This window comes from Camelus bactrianus, chromosome 27 (assembly GCF_048773025.1).
Source record: "Camelus bactrianus isolate YW-2024 breed Bactrian camel chromosome 27, ASM4877302v1, whole genome shotgun sequence".
Classification (NCBI taxonomy): domain Eukaryota; kingdom Metazoa; phylum Chordata; class Mammalia; order Artiodactyla; family Camelidae; genus Camelus; species Camelus bactrianus.
In genome coordinates, this window is record NC_133565.1 from 17082643 (window position 1) to 17105384 (window position 22742).

General features: G+C 45.6%; 1 protein-coding gene and 1 pseudogene across 2 annotated transcripts in view; both read left to right on the plus strand.

Annotated features, from left to right (window-relative positions):
• Window positions 1-22742, plus strand: part of IGF1R (insulin like growth factor 1 receptor) — a 280712-nt gene that overhangs the window by 145268 nt on the left and 112702 nt on the right. The window lies entirely within an intron of this gene.
• LOC141575204 (large ribosomal subunit protein eL39-like) overlaps window positions 1-22742 on the plus strand; it is a 66675-nt pseudogene that overhangs the window by 31059 nt on the left and 12874 nt on the right.

Here is a 22742-nt window from a genome sequence, read left to right on the forward strand (position 1 = left end):
GGTGCATTGAACACCAGCTGCAACCTAGGTGTATCTTTCTGGAGACTTTCCTTATGTAACATTGTGCAATCAATGTATCCCTTTGATACCTGAGGCATTTTGGTTGTATGGAGCTTGTTGGAGTTAACTTTAGTGTTAACATAGTTTCAGATGTGGTTGTACCCTCTAAGAAAGGGTAAGGGCTAAAACCATTGCCTGCTGCCAGATGGGGTTCCATCCTGGCTCTGTCACTTACTGCCCATGACACCTGTGCCTCTGTTTCCTCCTCTGTAAGATGGCATCCACAGTGGTGCCACCCTCAAGGGATCACTGTGTCATGAGGTTTAAATGAACCAATTAACATGAGTTTGCAGTGGTGCCTGGACCAGAGTAGAACTCCATTTACGGAAGTGTAAGCCATCATCGCTTTTGTCAGCAGCATAAGTCACTAATGCGTGTACTGTCCCCCTGCTTTCCACCCCCTCTTTCATCCAGTATTAGGGGTTTCTGTCAAACAAAAGAAAGCCTCTCTGTTTCACCCAGGGTAAGTTCAGAGGAAACAGCAGTAGCTGTGTGGAAAGAGTAACTTTCCTTCAAAATCGTATTTGTGAATTTGATCAGAAAGTTTGATTTACAGTTTTCCTTGTAGACATTGCCTTGTAATTGGGAAATTCTCTAAGAGCAGCTCCAGTGAACATTACTCTTGGAAGGTTGAGGTGTCACTTGTGTGTGGTAAAGAAACAACGATACAAAGACACCAAATACATTCAGGTGTGGTTCAGGACAGGCGTTCGTGACGACCTGGCATGGGGCAGAAGGGTGTCGGGTATCCCCAGGAGGAGCTAAGATCAAGCCAGGGCAAAGTCACATTCGTTGGTGTGAGATCTATTAATACTAAAAACAATTTTTAAATATTAATGAGGTGTCAGGATATCAGCACCAAATTACATAACTACAATGAAATAGCTTTTCATTAATTCTGAAAACTGAAGTTGAAAGATTTCCATTTTCCTCATCAATATGTTTATCTCCCTCAAAAACTGTTTCCAGCTGTGGGATAAATTGTGAGGAATGATTTCCCTTTGGTTTTTAATGTTGCCAGTGCAGCAGTCTTGCCTCAAAAGAACAGTGTGTATAAGGGTGATTATTTAGCCCTCGGGGGTTACTGGGTGCACCTGTGTCACCAGCAGCACATCGGAACTTGAAAAGCAGATGAGTTTAATATCCCTCCATTGAGAGTGCTATAGGCCATTATGGGTTTTGGTGCTGAAGTCATGATGGCAAATATGATATGAACTTTGCTGAAAGTCTGTGCGGGGAAAGGGGTAGTATGTTCTTGAAAGATTCTCATCAGACAGTTAAAATCAGAGGCTTTTAAGATGCACACCTATCTTGAATGTTCCAGTTCCTTCAGGTGCTAGGCAGCTAGAGGGTTGTTCTGGCGTGGGTAATGGAACTCTGAGCCGGGGCACCGGTCCCAGGGTTTGGCTAAGCCCCTTTGACATTCCTCAGCAGCCCGACCCTGACTCTCTCTGGGCAGGTACTGGGCCTGAGGGCAGCCTTGGGGTGGCACAGGGATTCGGGGCCTGGCCAGCAGCACTTCAGGGTGCTGGGAGGTTTATGGACCTCCTATTGTAAGCCTGGATTAGCCTTTTCCAGGGCAAGTAAGATTGGAGTCCATTAGCTCAGGCTCAGGAGCTGGAAGGGCTGCTTCTGCCCAGGTGGGTCTGGGAGAGAAGCCATGCAGTCAGTGTGAGCTCTGTGCCCCCCAAGTCCTGCTGGCTCGAGAGGCTTGCCTGTTGCCAAGGCTCTGGGCATCGGGAGCACTGCCTGGCTTGCCGGGCAAGAAATGTGAACCACCGCGGTGAGCTGGCGATGATGAGCACGCTCTTTAACTGCCATTTTTTCCCCATTCCATGTTTTTATAACGCCACTGAGTAGGCACCAGATTATAAATCCTGTGCAAACAGTCTTAGAGTTTCTGGATTCAACCCCAGAGAATACTAGTTCGGGTTTTGAGGAATACCTAAAGAAAATGTTGGTCGGTTCCATTTTCCAATATAAAGTGTGGCATAAGGGCCCTGCTGTGAAATCTAGAAGTGTCCACACGGTCCTCGGTGAGTGCTTGCAATGGACATGGCTGCTTTGGAGGGAAGTGGTTCCAGTGGGTTTCCCACCCTTCATCCTTGTCGCTAAAATTTTGTTAATGTAATGAAAACCCACTCTCCCTACCGTGGGGTCTCGGTGGGAGAAGGACCAGGACTCACAGGACTAATGCAGGTCTGGGCGTGAGCTCAGTACGGGTGTTTACTGTGTTCTGAGGGGGACCCAGACAGGTGCTCACTCTGGGGAATTTTGCATGAACTAAATGAAAAGAGGTCAGGAGAAGCCAAGAAAGTCACTTTTATGGTTTGAGTGAAGGCTGATATGTACTCTAAGCTTGGAAGATGGGGCCCACGGTGTCCAGCCTTGTGGTAGGAAGCATAGGGGGTGGGGGGCGTTCTTTCCTGTGCATCGCTGGGTAACCTGACCCATGCAGTGCTCTTGGCTTTCTGGGGGTCAGTAACTGTTTTGGTGGTTTTCTTAGTATCTGCATTGTATCAATCCAGTGTGTTCGAACCTAACTATTGCCAAATCACTATGCATAGTGAAGCTGGCACTGACGTAGTTTAGGTAAGACTCTCCACCCCTCTGCAAGTTAAAACCCTGCCATTTTAAGGTGAAAAGTCAAAAAGGTTATTTTTTTTTCAGTCTTTTTGGATAAATTAATCTTGGGAAGAGTAACACTCACCAAATATTTATGTCTGTATATGGTCACGCCTTTATATCCTGTTGATAGGTGAGCAAATCTCTTATAAGTCAAAGATTTTAAATGATTTTCTTAGGCTTGATTCAAGGGTTGGCAAACTACAGCCCAGGCTGCCAAATCTAGCCCGCGCTGCCTGTTTTGGGAAATCGAGTTCTATTGGAGCAGAGTCTTACCCGTTGCTTATCTATCCTTTGTGGCTACTTTCTTGGTACGATGGCACAGCTAAGTAGTTGCACACGAACAGCACGGCTCTCAGATCTCTTTACAGAAAACGTTTGCTGAACATCAGTGTATTGCGTAGAGGAAAAACTAGTCTCTCCTCAAACACTTCCATGTCCAAGAAACTCATCATCTTCTGAGGCAACTCTGTTTTCCGGCAATTTGAGAGTGCTAGAAGATTCTTCCTGTATAGAAACAAAACCCGACTTCCTTATAACTTGGTTCCTCTATGTTGGTTCTGTTTGTGTCTTATGAACCATAAAAATTAAGTCGAAGATCCCTTCAAGATAATTGCCTGTGTGAGCACATCTACTTTGTGTCCTCGGATATTTCCTTCTCCAGATTAAACATTTTCTGTTCTTTTTTTTTTTTAACCTGTCCTTTACTCCAGAATGTTTAGTCCCTCTTGATAAGTTCTAGTTGAACAACCCTGTAAACCGTGTCCCTGAGAATTAAAATGCCATCTTTGAGGGCCGTAGCTGGTAGAACTCAGACCCAGACTGTTTCCTAGACTTATTTCGGATGCCGTGGCCCCAGGGATGCATCATGTCACCTTGGACCCTCGGACCATTTCAGCTTTAGCCACGTCACCAATGTATTATGCTTCCCTTGTTGTTACTCTTTATAAAGCTTTTCAAAACTTTGTGGTATTAAGATTCGGACCCTCTTTCCAAACTTGATCTTTTTATATCCTATTTTACCTAACGTATTTGCTCTTGCTCTCAACTCTATCTTTGAATTTCATATGTATGTTGTCCAGGTCCCTCTTTGAGACGTTGTCCTTGGGTTTTACCACTGATAACCCCAGTGGACTTGGACGAACTGCCCTTACAAGTGTCCTGAAATGTATGATTATTGGCCAGCAACCATTGTCCATTATCTTAAGTCCAGAGACCCATTTTCCTGTCTTTTATGCTGTTCTAACCTTCAGCTGAAAAGTAGTGCTTTAGGTGGCTTTGCTGGCGGTCCTGGTGAATGCAGAGCTTCTCTTCAGATGTTCACGTCATCTTTGACTTGAATGAGGGCTGCTGCCTGGGGCCATGGAAGTTTTGAGCTAGTTGACTTCTGCTACCTTCTGTATGAATCGTGCCTCTTTGTGTTCTGTGATTCTGGTGCCTTGCTGACTCTGGAGAGACTGTCCCACCCAGAACTAGCTAATTTCTAGAGACAGTAAATGAGCACATGTTTCACATGCAAACCTACTATTCCAGAGCTCATGCCCCTCCCTTTCCTGGATCATGTCTCACACTTAGGGTCGTTAGCCCTCTGCTCTAGTCACCCCAGGGCCAGGTACCAGACAACAAGGGACAGCCATACACCCAGAGCCCACTGAAATAGTCAACTCTAGCCAATCCCAAGTCTGCTTACCCTGCCTCACCCAGTCCTTCCTGCGGAAACCACAATTAAAATCCTTGTTCATGTTTTCCACTGCTCCCTCTGCTTCCCAACCGACCTGGGGCTTCCCTGTGTGGCTCTGTGGGGCCTGGTGCAACACTCTTCTCAGGAACTGGGAGTCACAAACTGCCCTTTCAGTGGCAGTCATCTCCTGGTCTCTTGCCCTCACTGTACCTGAATAACAAGGAACCCACATGGTGAAACACTTTGAGGTTGTCGTATGCTGAGACACGGATGAGGATGAGGGCCGTTTGCTGATGCAGAGTGGCCCCCTCGGTTCCTTACGTCTGAGCCCTGAGACTTCCGAAGAGGCGTAGAGGAGGCTGAGTACCAAGAACTGCCTCCTCCAACAAAGCAGGGTGAGGATGCGCCGCCCACCTCCTTCCCTCACTGTGACTCCGTATGTTGAAAATTATAGTGAGTTTTGACAGCCGACCTCAATCCAGTGGGAAAAGGTCCAGAATAGATCCTGTTCTGCCACAGTTGAGGCTTTTTACTTTCCGTGCTGAAGCCCAGGCAAATGCGAGAGCATCCCCTGAATGTTTTGTAAATTGTGAGGTAACTAAGTCGGTGTGATGGCGAGTAAAGTGGTGTCTCCTACTTGAGCTGCAGGACAAATGAGCCACATGATTGTGGGCGGCTCGCCTCACTAGGTGCTGTCAAGAAACCAAGATTAAACTTTAAAATACATTTTAGTCTCAGTTACTGGCATGAATGATAAACCCCTTCAGAAGAACACTTCACCGTGCAACTAAGGGTCCTTGTTCTGCCCCGATGTCACACGGATTGCTGGACCCTTACACTGTTTATTTACATGGTTTGAAAAACAAAAATGTGCATACTCTCCAGATGGCTTTCGGAGAGTTTATTAGTGTCCTGGCCACTTGGAACTCCATTTCATTTAAATTGGGAGAGTGACAGAGACGTGAGTAGGAGGAAGAACATAAAATAGGGGAAGAAGAAACCTCTTTGTGTCAAATGTTAGTGGCTCAGTCTGGGAGAATGGCCATTCTGAATTACTGGAAATATAAAGTCAATCTTTAAACTTTCTTAATGGAAACATTCTAACTGGTAAATAAGGGCCTTCTGGCTGAAGGCGCTTCCTGGTACCTGTGGGGAAAATCCAGCCTAAATTCTGAAAGGGAAATGTAATGCTTTATATTTTTAAACACAAAGGAGGTGTTTTACAAGCAGCAGCTATGAAGTGATGAGTTTTATTCTTTAGCTCACACTTACATTTTTTAAACCAGGAGAAGGAATTAGTGCAAAAATATAGGTGCTCACTTAAACTCTACTGAAATTCCAGATAATACGAAGGTATATAATATGAAAACAGGAAGATTTTGACAGTTGTAGCTTATTACAGTTTAAAATCATGGTTGACATTTCATAGAATGTTTAGGAGAAATTGCCAGCGTGAAACTGTGTGATTGGAATCCGAGAGCAAACAGCCCTCTTCTGGTGAAAGGAGGGCTTCCTGGGTGAGGTCAGAGGCAGCCAAAAACCTGGGGAACAAGGACTGTTGTCTTTCCAGGGCGCTGTTCCTTTTCCTCGTGGTCCAGCCTCTTCCTGTCGCTCCTTTCCCAAAGGAATCACTGCAGCAAAGTTGCAGAAGAAATGAGGAGGGGGGACTCACGCCCATCCTGATGCAGCCGAGAGAGACCCAGCCTGTGAAAGCAGGCCTTTGTGTGTGCACGGGGCCGGCCCATGGCAAACAGGGCACAATCAGGCTATTGTTTGTTTGGGAAAAGCTACAGCATCCTATTGCAATTATTTATGGAAGAAAGGATTTGATGTTTTTGGAAGAGGTTGGGTGTGGGGGGACGTGGGAGGGAGGGAGACTCACCTCTCATGCCATCTGCTCCAAATCTCTCCATGTATAGGAGAGAGTGTTATGTGACACCACATTTTGGGGCGTTTGGGGCAGTGAAATTCAAAGCATCTTCAGCTTTGGTCCCAGGAACGAGAGAAGGGGTCGCCTCACTCCACCTAAAGCTGACATGAGGCAGCTCTGTTCCCTTGGAGCCTTCCAGCCCTTCTGACTTTCTGATGCTTTCTTGTCCTGAGGCCCATACTGCCTCCACTCTGGCTGAAATCCGGGCCTGTTATGTTGATTCTTAACTAAATGTTGGTGACAATGAGAACGTATTTGCATCACCCCCTCTTGCCCTCGGTGTGCATTCTGAAGTCCACGAAGTTGGCTGCCCTCTCCTCCTCCAACTGCGGATTCCTCCAAAGGGGCGTCCAGCGCTCCTGCCGGCGGGCTTGCCTGGTAGGTACGCTCTTTGTCACCACCCAGCCCACATCCCCAGTCCTCCCCATTGGGACTTCACATTCTGACCATTACAGCCCTCTCGCCTGGGTCGTCTTCTTCCCTGGGAAACATCTGGCTCTGCCTCCTGTAGCGTTCACCACTCTCTTCTTCCTCTGAAGCTTCCCTGGTGGCCCTCGTCAGGGCTATGTTCCCTAGTTTACTGACCATCTGTGTTTTGAGCACCCAGTCCTCCTCAGGACCCGCCCTGATAACTCCGAGAGCTAATGGGTGCCTAGCACACAGCAGGCCATCGGGAGTTTGTGAGCTTGCTGTTCCCTTATGCATTTTCCTTTACAGAATCACCATTCCTCATACTGCATTTGTGTTCAGATCTCCCTTTTCAAAGATCCAGTCATTCAGAAGCACGGACCTCGATCCCAGCTGGCAGTTCTCTCCCCATTGGCCCACTCCTTCGTCCTCTGCCTGCACAACTTGCCTTCGCTTTCTTGTGCCGTTCAAGCCAGGGCCCTGGAGAACTTGCCTGTGAGTCTTACTGAAGTGACACATAGGTCCTTACTCTGTGGCTGCAGATAACAGACACTGGGGACTAACTTTGTGCCTCGTTGTGCCTGGAACACTTTTTCCCAGGCCTGTGTTTCAACGTAACATTGAGACCTGGCGCTCCCTGGAGTGAAAGGATATGAGTAACCACTCACTGTGGATACTGAGGTTAATTATTCCTCTCTCCCGTCCCACTGGGCCCCAGAGGAATCAGAGGTTGGCACAAGCACCGTGACTTTCTTTGGGAAGGTGGGAGTGGGCTGTGAGTCATGGGTGGGGTTCAGCGTGTGGCTGGAAATGCCCACTTGTTTGAGACCTGCAAAGGCAGGTTCATTCACTTACTTACTGATTTAACTGATACTTAGCACCTGCTCTGTGTCCTGTCCTGATACGGCCGTGAATGCGACAGAGTGGGTTTCTGCATCCTCTGCTGGGAGGGGGATGGGGAGACAGACCAGGAACAGGATGATAAGTTATTGATGGCTCTTCTCTTCTCCGCCATCCTGTGTGCGGTTGAATTTGGTCCTCGCCATGTTTTCTCACAAGACTTTCAGGATCAAGCGATTCCTGACCGAGAAACAGAAGGAGAATCATACCATTCCCCAGTGGATTTGAATGAAAACTGGTAATAAAATCAGGTACAACTCCAAGAGGAGACATTGGAGAAGAACCAAGCTGGGTCTACAAGGAGCTGCACATGGGGTGGCACACATTTGCGTCTTACCACGTCACTCTGAAAACTGCTGCTGTCTGGACAGCTGGATGTGTTTGGGGATGTGATTTTTCTCTTTGTGTCAGTGTTTCTGCACTATTGCTTTGGCTTGGTAATAAATATGTGAGACCTTAAAAAAAAAGTTAGTGATGATTCCCCAAGAAGAATATGAAGAACAGGGTGCTGGGGTTAAGTGCGGGAGGGTGAGGGTGTGTGGCTGGTGGGTGGGGGCGGTGCTACGTCAGGCTGGGTAGTCAGGGAGGCCTTTCTGAGAAGATAGCGCCTGCACTGAGGGTGGTGGTGAGGGGTCGGCCATGGGACGTTAAGGGGGAAAAGCAAAAGCTAAAAGCCACGAGGCGGGTGTAGAGTGGTGACCAGGAGGCTGGAACTGGGCAGAGGGATGCTGGGTGTGTTAGTCAGTGTGGGCTGTCATAACAGAATGCCAGAGCCCGGGTGGCTTGAACTTGAGACGTTTATTTTCTCACAGTTCTGGAGGCTGGAAGTCTGGGATCGGGGTGCCAGCGTGGCTGGGTTCTGGTGAGGGATCCCTTCCCGGCCCGTTGGTGTTCACACATGGCAGAGAGAGCAGGGAAGCCCTGGTGTTTCTTCTAAGGACACTAATGCTCTTGTATCAGGGCCTTATGCTTATGACCTCATTTAACCCTAACTGCCTTCTTAAAGGGTGTGTCTGCAACACAGTCACGCAGGAGTTAGGGCATCAACGTAGTATGGGGAGGGGGGGAGGGGCTGAGCACGCACGCACGCACACGCCACGCATACATGCACACACACACACATACACAGTCCATGGCACCTAGGTATGAGATGAATCAGAGAGGTAGGCAGGAGCCAGAATGGGTAGGGCCTGGAGGCTGTGGCAAGCGTAACAACTTACTTGACAGGCAGCGGGGAGCCAGTGATGGATTAGAAACAGGACAGTGACAGGCTTGGGTGTAATGTTTTATAACAATCACTGTAGCTGTTGTGTGGAGGATGGACCGGGACCAGGGGCCGGGCAGTAGGGGTGGAAGCAGTAAGTGAGGAAGCTGTCGGGATAACCCAGGGGAAGGGATATCAGTGGCTTGGACCAGAGCGGGATCTCCACCTTGGGATTCTTGCCACTTGGGGTCAGATGAGTTTTGGCTGTGGGGGGCTGTCCTGTGCATGGTGAGATGTTTAGCAGCATCTTTACTCTGTATTTACTAGATACCAGTAGCCTCACCCCCCATGACAACTGAAAATTCATTCAGACGTTGCCAGGTGTGCCTAGGAGGGGGATGAGGGTGGTGCAGAATTGTCCCCGATCTCCTCAGGATCAGAGTGACAGCAGCTGGGTGTAGTGGATTGATCTAGGAATATTTGGGGACTTGTGAAATGTATAAAACATGAAGAATGGAGGGAGGGGAGAAAAAAAAAAAGATGATGGAAACTTCTTGGCTTGGACAGAACAGGGGGCGCAGGTGTCGTTTCCGGAGCTGGAAAGAGTCGGGGAGGAGCAGGTCTGTTTGGGAGGCATGTGGGTGGAGCCCAAGCTCCACCTTGCATTTGCTGAGTCTGAGATGCCTCTCAGACATCCAGGGGAAGGGCTGAGAGGGAGCTGGATGTCGGAGTGCGGGGTCCAGCAAGCAGGTCAGGGTGGAGAGAAGCACTTGGGCTTGTCCACTGTCGCTGCCCTTCTAGGAAGGCCACCCAGGGGTTTTCAAACTCACTGGTCTCAGGATTCCTTTATCTGCTTAAATGTTACAGAGAGAACCCCAAAGAACTTGTATCTATTGATGTTCGCCATATGAAAAATCAATATTGAATAGGTAAAGAAAATTATTCATCTAAAAATAATAAGCCCATTACATGTACACCTCTTTTTGTAGGGCAGGGGGGTTACCTATATCCCACCTGCATCAGTGTAATGAGTAGAGAGGAGATGTTTCAAAAATCTCTTTGATGGCTGGTATACTGGAATTCAGCTGGATTCTCATATCTGTTTCTGCATTCAATCTGTTGCCAGTGTCATATGCTAGAAAAGCCCACTGCACACTCTTGAGACAGTGCAAGTGAAAAAGGCAAGAAATGTCTTAGTAATGTCCTGAAAACCAGTTGATCTCCTATCTCCTGCCTCTCTCCCCACCAAAAGCGTTGCAGAACCCCCAGGGGTCCATGGACCACACTTTGAGAAACAGTGATCCAGATGCAGTTCCCTGATTTTTATGCTGTTCCCAGTGTGGCTGAGGCTTCTCATCACTCCCTCTTCACAAATAATGAGTTTCATACCCCAAGCTGATATTTCAGAGTTTGGTCTTGTTTAACTAGGGACTTGCTGAAGCCACTTCCATATATGTATAATTTTAGCTTCAAGTCTCTCTGATCACCAAAAGGCATGTACAGAGGTACCTCCATATCACAGAAATATGTCCTAAACAGCAGAACACTCCAAGACTACCAAGAAAAGCTTTAATTATATAAATGATAACTGAGTTACCTGAGTGGTGAAAGAGTCATCTTTTTTAAGCAACACAATTAAAATAATTATTTTTACAGGAAATATTTCTAAAGGACGTTTTCACATTGCTTGCATTGAAGAGAGTATAATGAACATAATCTCGCTTTTTCTTAGTACTCAAGGTCACCACTACGAAAGTAGCTTCATTCTGTGGTGAGATGATAAAGTGATGTTCCCAGGTGGGCAGAGTAGTGCTTCTTGTCTGTGGTAATTGAGACCCCCTTTTAAAGGTAAAAGATTCTCACGACCCCTCGATGTCATTGCCAATTACTCTGCTATAAAGACACTTAAACACTGCAACCATTAAACTAGGCACACACGTCTTGTGATTCTAGATCTTTTCGGTACCTGTCAATTAAATAAATGTACACATTAAATGCACATAAGACCAAAACAGTTCGAACCCAGAAGTTAATTTAATGACATGGTGATATTTTGCTGAAACTAAATCATCACTCAGAATGTGGATAAATTGCTGACCTCAGAGGCATGAGCACCTTTCTGAGTTGTGGATGCCTCTCTTTGGCTTTTCAGGTGGCCTTTCTCTTTAAGTATCTCAGAGCCTCCGTTCGCACAGAACGCCATGACATGATATGGTCTTCACATGGTATGTGGTCACATGTTCACGTGTCAGATGCCCCCTTTCTCCTCTTCTTGGTGTACAGTAACCAGAATCACATGGTTTGCTTCTAGTGTGTTTTTGATGTAAATGCTGATGCTAAAATCACTTGGCAGCACCAAATTCCAGGAAGGCTCAATAGATGAACTAGAAGTTAGAAAAGCAGATCATGCCTAAAATGAAAACAAAATGGAAACTATTAAGGGGAACTGAACTCTCAAGCCTCCAAGAATGAGCTTCACAGCTTTTTGTGTGAGAAGCACTGCACTGTGTGTCATGGCCTGTGAGCGCCTGGGTTTTGAGCTCCCGTGTTGGCTTTTGTATATAGTTGCCCTTTTTACATTCTTCATGTGGCTTTTGTTCTAACTGATTTTATCACTGTCTCCAGCCTCACTCCCTAGAACTGGCTGCTCCTGATCTGCTTTGGTCTTGGAACTTAAATATTTAATCTTGCTAAAAGTATATGCAAGTTGATGTTCAGTAGACCATGAATTTAGATGAGTAAAACAGAATTATGAATAATAGTCACCATGGCCTGCCCCTTCCTTGCTGGACTTTGGATCTGTGACCATTTTGGAAGGGAGTGGAAGGGGAAAGGGCGGCTTGCTAGCTAACTGAGCTGTGGGTAAGGGAGGTGTTAGATGTGCATAGCATTCTAAGATGCCCCCAGGATTTTGACACCCTGTATGACTTCTTTTCCTCAAACTACTAGGCCATTCTTGGCATGGCCGAATTTGCTTGATTTGAGATCTGCAAGGAACTTCAGGAATAGGATGCTTGGGGCCTAGGGGCGAAGATTAGAGGTGTTATAGGTGGAAGGGAATTAGTTACTGGCTGCAGAACATAGGAAGCTGTGCGCATGCGTGCACGCTCACCCGCGTGCTTACGTTCCCGATGGTGAATTCCAGCTCCCAGCCAGCTCCGCTCTCTTCTTCTCCGCAGGTAGTCATGAACTTACAAAGGGGGTAAGAAGCGCTAAATATATTTGCAGAATATGTTGCAAATATGAACTACTCTATAAATGATAAATAATAATCGACGGGCAAGTCTGGGCGGAGCAAATCCGCACGATCACAAGAGAAGAGGTGTCAGGCCTTCAGAAAAGTGGAGAATTCCCCTGTCTCTTCAAGAGCTGTTGTAAAGCATTTGAGCCTCCCTCAAATAGTTCTCAGGCAAGTGTTCCCCAACGATGAGGGCCCTGAGAGAGAGAGACCCCTCCTGGGGCCCTGCCTTCCTGAGATTTGCGCCACGGGCAGCCATCTCAGTGTGGGGCTTGGTCCTGCCCCTGCCCCTGCCCCTGCCCCTGCAGGCTGGGTGGGCTTCTCCTGAGCGTGTTCACACATCTCTTGCTGTGTTTCTAGCAGGGAGCAAGTAAGTACAAGATTGGGTCATAGGCGTCCTTTAGCCTTGAGGTGGCTTTGTATGTTTGGGTAATGTGGCTACATTTCCTACAGGGTGATCAAGTCCCAGAGTGATAGACAGTATTCCTGTCTTACAAGATCCCAGTGAGAATGATTGAGCCTAACTTAAAATTTAAAATGCATTTTTAACCCATGGGTATTGGAAGCTGATGTAACTTCCTGCCAGTGAGTCACTGGGCTTCTCACTGGTTTGAGTTTGTAAAGCCTGTTAATTTTTTTTTTTTTAAACACATTATCCTATGAGGAAGCTTTCTGCTTTGAGTTAAACATAAAAAGTTAATGATGTTGCCCTGGGATGCTTGAACTCTCCACACTGTTTTGGGATTTCTAGGGTAACTCACTGTATAGAAGATGGGGGAAAAAAATCACAGCAAACTGCTTTATTTTCCAAATCAGAAAGGAGTTGTTCCAACTTCTGGTGGTCACATTGTTAACATAAAAACAGTTGAGTTAGGTGAAATAAATTAAGATGACTTAATTTATTAAGAAAGAGAAAGAGAGAAAGAGAGGTAGTGTCTGACTAAATTAGAAACATTCTCTGAGTTTTCGAAGTGTGGATGATTTAAATGCGGTTCCTGCACAGGATTGCATGTGGTTTCCATTTTACAGTTTTCCTGCTTGAAAACAAACTGTCAGGATTTTTATTTAAGTGGATCAGATTTGACTTAACTCAAGACCAGTCAACCTCGTGCTCCTCTTCCCATCCGCCTTCTTGGGCTGGGAGGAAAGTCTGAACACGATGGTAGTGTTGGTTGAAACCTTTATCTCACCAGTTCTGTTATAAACTGGGTGAAGTTAAACAAGGGACCTTTGACACCTCATGACTGCATAAAAAGTGCTTCCTCCTCTCTCTTTCTCTTCCAAGTGACCTGGCCTGGTGAGGTCCTGAAGTCCCCAACAAGGGGGAAACTGAAATACAAAGTTGAATTAAAAAGTGATGTCACTGGGAACCAATTGAAACAGTTGGCACCACAAGCCTGGCAACGACTTCAAATGCCCACCACACAAGCGTAGTGGCTCCAGCTCCCCCCAGCCCTCAGCCCCCTGCCGCCACCCTCCCTGTCCCCACTCCTCCAGTCAGCAGCCGACTTCTTTCTAAAGAACAGAGGCAGAGTAGTTATTCAGCCAGGCTGAGTTGTTCACGGAGGTTGCATCCTAACAAGGTCGTAGGTTTTTGCAAAGCATTAAGACGAATTCAAAGCTTTTCTTCTGTTTTTGTTGTACCCATTAGGGCCCAAACCATTCCTTACTGAAGGAGAAATGGGGATGCAGTCAGGTGTGATGCTGGAGGTTTGTGAGCCAAGCTGGGCTGGTCTGGGAGCCCTGTGGCACCTTTCCAGGTGACAGACCTCCGTGGTTTATGCTAACAGTTACTTTCTCTGAACTTATAGCAACAACTTGTAAGTTTCATTATCATGGGAGTTTTCACACAGCCTCCCCAATTTATTGTTTGCGATCTGATAGTGAAAACTCTCCCGAACATACTTCTCACTCTGGACCACCCTAGTTTAAAAAAACATAATCACCACCACCACCAAAAAAAAAAAAAAAAAAAAAAATTTGATTAACTGCTACTTTCAGGCATATTCTCGAAGAAAAGACTAGACATCTTAAAACCAAGGAACAGGATTGTGTTGCTCTTTTATCAGTCTGTCATTTGTGAACGATATGGTTCATACAAAACTGAAATGAGAACAGTCTTTCTCACTAAAAAGATGTTTGGTGCATTTGGGATGAGTGGAGGTAAGCAGAGAATGTGGTGGTGATCTCAGGGCTCCCCTAAGACTTGCTCATGCACTAGGTTGTTTTGTTCCTTACCTTCACAAACTTGGCATAGCCTGAAAGACATCCTAATCTGGATTGGTTAGCTCTGTGGATTTGGGAGTTGGGTGGGTCCCCCAGTGTTATCAGCTGTGTGACCTTTATGGCCCCCACCATCACTTTCTGTACCTCTTAAGTGGGATGATTATCTGTACCTCTCAGGAATGCTGTGGGGGTAAAATGATGTGGCCTGGGTGTATTGAGTGCCTGGGGCAGTGCTCAGTGCATCCTAAATGCCCACAGAACCACTCCCTGGTTGTGGTGATGGTGATTGACTCCTGGGAACATGGAGACTCCCAAATCCATCCCCCAAGTCTGGACACCTGCCTGTTGCAGACGTTCAATAAATGTTTGTTGTGTCTGCTACCTTGTGTACATATACTGAAATATTCTGAATATTTTAAAACCAGCCCCCCTTGTACATTTCCTTCAGGAATTTAACTTGCTACCTGTCGAAGACTGAATGTTAGAGTAGGTAAGATGTATTTATCCACGTACTGTCCGTGTCGCAACTTAAAGATTTTTGGAAAGCAATGTAAAAATGATTTACCCTTCTATAATTGGTTTCCTGAAAGCAAAATGGTATTTATATGAGCTGCAATGAAAGATGCAACCACTGTAATTTATCGCCGAGGAGCATTTTCAAAGTGTACAGAATGCCTGAAGCTTAAGTGTGTTAAACATTCTAGAGGAAGACGTATTTAGACTATAAATCTATAGACTTTGGGTGGAATTTGCCTTCCTTCTTTTCTGCCAGGTGTATGAAGATCTTAGGTTCTTAGGCCTCAGGAGGAGGAAGATTTAAGTTTCCAGGAGTACCTGTGTATCTCTTTTAAATTTTTTATTGTGTATCAATGACACATACAACCGTTTTAGGGAAGTGTTTACTATAACATTCCCCGCTTTAGCTCTGTGCAGTTGTCTGGCAACCTATGTGATAAAAACAGAAGGAAGTGCAGGGTTTTGTTGCTGACAAGGAGATCTTGAAAGTGCTGGGGCACCTGAATAGGCAATAAAATACTGAGAGCCACGCCCCCAGCAGCTCGCTCACTGGGACATATCTGTGGGGCTTATAATCGGCCTGGCCATACGGCTGCCTAGGAGGACACTCTCTTAACATCACACTAAACACTCTCCTTAGAAGGAAGAACAAAAAGCTAGTTTATTTTAAAATGTAATTACTGTGTTACTAACATTTGAACTCATTACTGAGAAAAAACCGTTACCTGTTATAGAGACTGCTTAGCTAAAAATTTTCAATCTAACCGCTTCCCCCTCAACCCCACCTCACCCCCCAAAAAGAAGAAATAACCAACGAACATGACAGCAGAGTCTCATGCTAACATTTTCACACCTGTATTTAGGAGTCTGAGAGCGAACAGCCACCTTTAGAACCCGTTAAGGGAATTTTGCTGTGTGACTGTCGGTCACACAGGATTTGAACATACACCTCAAGACACAATTCCATTAAGACCCCAAGTCCCAATCACTTTGTGGCATTTAAGTGATGTTAACATTCTTCATGAACCGACGAGGAAGCAGCTGAGGGAAAAGAGCCTGGACCAGATTTCATTCTAATGCTTATAGAGTGAGTTGGAGGAGACCCTCTGACTTGGGCAGCTGGGCACCTGGACGTAGTGTGAATTGGTTTAAAGGCCATTTACTCCTCTTTCTGTAAATGGCCTTTTAAACCAACTCTCACTTAGCTATTAAATGTGGTTGTTTAAACTGCTAGTGACAATCAGAAGGAAAAAGACATTCTTGTGATATTCTGCAGTGGGGAGGGGGTTTTGAAAAGAAGTTTTTTCTCCCATCCCTATCTCTCATGCTAAAAGCTGATAATCAGACAGGTATTGAGTCTTTCCTGTTGGTCATAAACTGGCCTCCAAAGTTCAGTGTAGGGGTTGGGGGCAGAGGGGCGAGGATAGTCTGAGAAAGATAAAAGACAGTCGGGAGAAGCGTGACCCTGGGACATTCAGCCCCATGCACGCATGTCCTCTAGAGTGCTCACTCTCGTATGGACAAGACTGCAAGTTTAACTCTGTAGTAACTCAGAAAGGAGTGAGTTCTCATGTTCCTCCCAGCCCTCCAGCTTGGGCTGAAGTTTTCAGTCATTTCTTCATCCTCAGCAGAGGCTGTTGGGAACTTTTCTTTGACTCCCAGGGAGTCCAGCTCCAGCCAGAATCCTAAAAAGAGCCCTCTCACCCACTTGGGTAAGACGTGGCACCTTGGTCGGGTCCCTGGCTCTGGGTGGGCTGGCTGCTGGCCTCATGGGGAGGCTGGGTAGGGTGAGATGACTCACTGGTGCCTGATGTCTTGTGCTTCTGACTAGTTGGATTCAAACGGGGAGACAGAATGGCCTCTGGAAACCGTGGCGAGAAAAGGGGTAGCTGAGATGTTTTGAAAGGAGCACACACACTTTCCGAAACCCCTCTAATCACATTCCCGCTGATCTTCAGTCCCCGTGCCCCACTGTGAGGTCTCTGCACCCCACCTCCCTTGCGAAGTAATTAACGATCTGTGAAGAAACACTTACAGGCATGAATGGGACCTAGTGTTTAAAGGAAACCTGGAGGGAGTATTTTTCTAATTCATATTTATCTTAATGTATTTACTGAGCATGTGTGTGTTTTTTCTTTCTATTTTGAAGTTTCTTCTTTTTTTAACCCGGGGAATGCCTGCTGTGTACTATTCAGTGCATTTGCTCATCCTAGTACCACAGTGCATGACAAAGTCAACCAATTCAGCTAAATGCCGTGTCGTCCTTTACATGAACTTCATGATGTTTGAACTACTTGAGAACAACTACTTTCAGGCCCTCAGAAACACTTCGTTACCATCGTTGGCCTAGTTGCACATTATTCTTATTCAGTAAAAACAAATCCCCGAGGGCTTCTTAGGGCACTGCTCCTTGTTATACTAAGTCCTTCTTATTGTAAGTCCTTACCAGTAGAAAAAGTTCATTAATTTAAAAATAATCTCCAATTCAGACTTTTATTCAAACAAGTTATTTTACCAGCAAGTCCAACCCAAAGAGCTTGCTTGCTTGCTTTTTTTTTTTTTTTTTTAACCACATTTGATGTGTTTAGCAAGAGGAGACGATTTTTGCTAGATTCCCTGTTGTTACTGCGGTCAAGTTTCCTTTACGCATCTGGAACTTCCCTCATCTGAGATAACAGATGCTAAGTAACCAAGGTACTGATTTGATGGAATTGCTCTGTGACTTTTCCCCAGCAATAGCTGCCATAACCTTAAAAAAATAACTTCAGTTTCCTCCCCTCCTCCTTTTCCCAGGTATTACACAAATATATATTTAGGCTGTTTGGAGGCTACAGATGGCAAACAAAAAATCCACATTTAAGAATGTATTTGTAGGCCAGAATTGAGTGGTGAGCCACTCTGGAGTGTGGGTCTGTGGCATGGGTGGCGGGGGGAGGTGCGGAGGGGGTGATGTCTACTTTGCTTCACTTTGTGGAATAATTTTTAACATTTCTGTTTAGCATTCAGGGTGCTCTAAATAGAAACAGGAGAACACTGTAGCTCTTGGATCCCGGGAGAGGCGGGCCACGAGTGCTCCCGATGTTTGGGGACAGTCTGTGACTCCACATCTTTTTATATGCAGAAATTATGACCTTGAAAAATAGGTGACTCTAATACTGGCATTTGTCGACTTGAAAAATTTCTAATGCACAAATGCCAGAGACCAGAGCGTCTCCAATGGACCAGAATTGACCACTGCTGTGTTTGGAGCACAGTGTTTTGGTGAAATCGGATGCCCTTGCTCTTCTCCGTGTACCTTGTATTTGATTGGGAAATTATTTATTTATAAGAATAACCAAGTATGAAAAGCAAAATATGGTTGGATTTAAGGGGCAGTTCCATGGAGTTGTAACTAATTGACTACTTATCAAATGTCTGTCATAAATATATTAAAGGCGGTTTTTCAATACTGAGACCGTGGTTAGCCTGTCCTTTGTACTCTTGTTCGCTCGTCCCCTACTGTGTCCTGGCTTGGAATGCCCTCCCCTTCCCTTCAGCAAAGCTGACCCACCCTTTGAGCTCAGCCCTACTCCCGGACAGAATCACTCCCATCCCCTCTGGCTCTTCTCCAAGCTTCTGGGACAGTTCCTGTCTTCCTCCTTTCAGCCTGGATGGGGGCTCTCAGAGAGCTCATCACCTTCATGGCTTTATCCATCATGGCCACAGAGGTGGGCTCCACCTGGACCTGCCTTTCCTCTGAGCATTTTTTTTTTCTTTTTTGGCCCTTGTTTCCAGTGTCCACCAGACTCACACATTGGGAAAGCCTCCCATCGCCTCACACGCAGCCTGTGAAACACCACAGGCGTTGGTTGCTCAAAGCCAACATGCCTTCTGGATTCCACGTCTGATGTACTGGCCTCAGCTCAAAACCTTGAAATCTATCATCAGTGACCAAATTCTGCCAGTTCCTTTCTACTTAAAGGCTCACCTTTCAATTTGTTCCCCCCTCGCCCTGCCCCAGGTTACTAGTGCCCTGAATGAATTTCCTGCCCCCACTTCTCTCCACCTGAATTCATCTTACCCTCCCACCTGCCAGCTTAATGCTCCTTTGCATGAATCCCACACAGGCAGAAAGGTCGCTCACTGTTTCCAATTCCAGAACCTCACAGCCCGCTTTCTCCCTTGTGTGAAGTCTCCCCCAGCTTACACTGGCTTGTGCTGTCCACGTCCCTACCTTGACGACCTCTTGTTCTCTTCTGTTTGCCAGAAGTAGAGTTCACTGTCTTTCCAGGTGTATGGGTTCTTTTCTTTATATTTCAGGAAGATCGTCCTCCTCTCACCTCCCAGAACCATGTTTTCACCCTCTGGCACTCTCCTTCTGTTTAGTTTTATCGCTGTGCACAGCTTCTGTGTGCCCATGGGGGCTGCAAACTCCCAGAGGGCAGGGATTATGTCGTAAAACATTGGAGGGAAGACAAGTGCCTTAAAACACTCTCCAGTCCCAGCCGCACTCACGGGTGTAGGAATCACACAAGTCTCACACCCCCGACGGGTCCCCAGCTCCCAGTACGGGCACAGGTGTGTCCTGGGAGCACATTCCATATTTAAATGAATGACTGAGGGGAGGGGGAGAGGCTAGGAAGGAAATTGTTTTATATTTTACATTATTAGGTTATCACTGAGATGTTTAACCTCCTCACAAGGTAGATGTTTTGAGCCACAGTCTTGGCTTTTTATTCCTACTCAAGCAGCCGAAAGATTAAGGATGATCCTTTTCCAGATATATGTTGACACATCTCTGTGAATATGAATTAACTATGTAAATCTTGATTGCCTTCCGTGGGTGCACAACTTCCTCTCCAAAAGCAAACTTAGGTGGGATGCCTCATGAAGCTTTAGGCATCTTTCTCTTCTAAGACACAATTAATTACCTTATGCTAAATGGAAACTGGCTTCCAAAACTCTGTTTACTTGCTGTGTCTCGCCCTAAAAAAGTTTGATATAATGTAAGCCAGGGTTTACAGAATTTCTGGCACATGCATCTGGTCCCTGTTACTCACAGATTTGTAAAACCAATCCCTTATTGCAGATAGGGCTGTTATCAGTTTAACTGCTTCAGATCGTAAACTGTATCTGTGAGAGTGATTCCATTCATTCTGGCCTTGACTGGGATCTGAATGTTGAGCTGATGCTGTGGGCTTGGGTCAGCTAAATGACCATGACTAGGAGGTGCGGGGACTACATTATAGACCCTGCCTCCAATTCTGAGCTGTCAAAGAGAAGTCACTCTGGGTTGAAGTGTACATTGGTACCCTGTCCTGCAACTCGGTAGAATAACATAATGTGATGGATCATACTAGAAAAACAAACAAATAAACTCGGATTCTTGTATTAACTCATTTCATGGCCATCAGCATCACTTTCCTTACCTGTCAAACAAAGAGTTTGGAACAATTAACCTCAATGCTCCCCATCTGGAAAATTTCAGAACCACCATTTATGGAGTCCCCAGCTGTACCATACTCTGCGTTCTAGGACTTTGCGTTTAGTGTCTCTAAGACACTATCAAGTATCTATAAAGTGATGTAAACAACAGTTCTTAGAATTATATTGACTTGACTGACTGATTCAGTCCTAGTGGTTCGCCTCATCAGCCTGGTTTGGTCCAAGCTCACAGTGGGTTTACAGCTTTCTAATATTGTTGCAAGTAAGGAGCTGGAGTAAGCATTTGCCTCAACTGTTTTGTGGAAGAGATTCTCCCTTGATAGTAATATCTTCAGAATTTCATGTGAATGACTTGACAATAGTTCCTGTTACTGAATGGCCCATTGGTAGTTATAGGCTAAAGATTTCCAGAAATTATACAAAGATTTTTTTAAAAGGGAGTGGGAGTAGGGAGGGGTCATATCAGTTCCACAAGAAGCTTCAGGGCAATTTTACACCGTTAGGAAGTGCATGTAATAGTAACACAGATATGCAAGCTTATATCACATAAATCATTAATCATGTGTGCTCTTGACAGGGAGATTATTTTCCAGTTTTTTCAAAAAAGAAATCTTAAAAGCCTAAGCTTTTTTTTTGTTGTTGTTTGCTTTTTTTATTAAAAAGTAATTTGGAGCCAGTAACTTAACCTGTTTTTCATAAACGTGCTAGATAGAGGCAGCCAAAAAAATATTCATGCTTACATAGTTGGGGTCCTCAAGTGAACTTATGTGTTGGATCATGATAACTCTGGTAATTGCCTGAATTATCCTTGTTGAGTAATAGTATGGACCCTGAATACAGGGTTTGATTTATTATGGCCAGATGTCTTCCACTCTGCTGGGTTTATGAGGACTTGCTAAATGCCATCTCCTGATTAAAGCCCCTCTTTGCCCTACCACCCTTCTCCCCCACCCCTAGGAAATTAATCCGTTCTTATCTCCATGGCATGTAACAGTTTACGTTGTAGTTACGTGTTTACAGCTTGATCTTTGGCTAGACTGTGTGGCTTTTTAAAAAGGGTTTTAAAGACTTTTAAGCTAATTCTGACTTCTCTTTTTATCTCCAGCATCACCATATGCCTGGCACACAGTAGGATTTGCACTTACGGTAGAAACATATAACATTCATGGTGGACACATCAGGAGGAATCACTTCCTCTGACTGTGGTAGTTGTCATCTGTTCAGGGGAAAAATACTCTTAAGAAAATGGAGGCCATTAAGACACTCCAGCTTCAACAATATAATCTGTGTGCTTTTACTGTGTGAGTTATTTCACTCAAGGATCAGGTTCTAGGGAAGACTCTTGGCTTCACGCTTATTTCTGCTTTTTCCTGCCTTATTCACCACTGAGCTCCACCAGAATTGATGCATGGGTTCATAAGGCACCAGTCCTGTTGGGACCAATAGAGCTGGAAAAGACACTGAGCTCTGGGAGTTACCAGAAATATCAGAAAACAGAGCAATTACTGTTAGGTGGGGATCTCCGAGCATTCTTAACTTGACAAGTAACTTGTAACAGCCCTGAAAGACAGCATTGCTAAATGAGCCAGGCAGAGCAGTTCCGGATGGTTCAGTTGGCTCAGGCATTGGAGATCAGGGAGGACCCTTTGCATGGGACTTAGAAGGGTTTTAATTGGGAAAGGACATTTAGGGTGTTCCCATAAACTAGAAGATACAAACCTAGCATACCAGGGTGCATACTATTACTTGCACTTCGGCTGTTGTCACTGTTACAGTAGCTTTGACTGGAGGTTTTAGGGGATGGGAGGGTGGCCAGTGGGACACACCTAATTGCTTGTCTGTGTTTATCAGTGGGAAAGTATTGAGCTGTCTTCTGGGCTATATTGAGCCAAAGTAATATGCTCCTTTGTCAAAAGTAACTGAGGCTCTTTAGGTGACCAGGTTGAAAGAAAACACAACACACACACACACACACACACACACACAGGATTTGAAGCCTCTGTTGAGAAGCTGTTGTTCTTATGTGTAGGTAATTAGGAAGAAGAACACAGGTAGGACTAGCTACCATGAACACTTACCAACTCTTCCTGACAAAGTGGAAGCTCACTCTTTTTTTTTTTTTTTTTTTTGGTTCTTATCCTTTCAGTGAAAGTTGTGCAGGAGGCATACAGTTTTAATTGTGGCTTTAAAGTGTAGATTTCCCCCAGGAATAATTGTTCCTCTCAGGAGGGGGTGGGCTTCCCTAGTTGCTTAAGACTGTGTTCACCCCAAGGTTTGACCTAGGCAAGAAGGGTGAATCCTCGTCAGCTAAGTCAGACTTAATTTTAGCTAAACTTTAGGCACAGCAGGTCAAAGAGTTGGGCGTAGGGGTGAGGAGCAGGTCCTAGAAACCAGTGATGTTGCCTTTGTGAGGGAGTCTGGAAGGAGGGGAAAGCTGGAGCCACCACAATGCCTTTGCATGCTGTTGGGGGAGAAGGACACTGGTCCCCAGATCCTCTAACTTCTGGACCTAACTTCTGTATGATGAAGC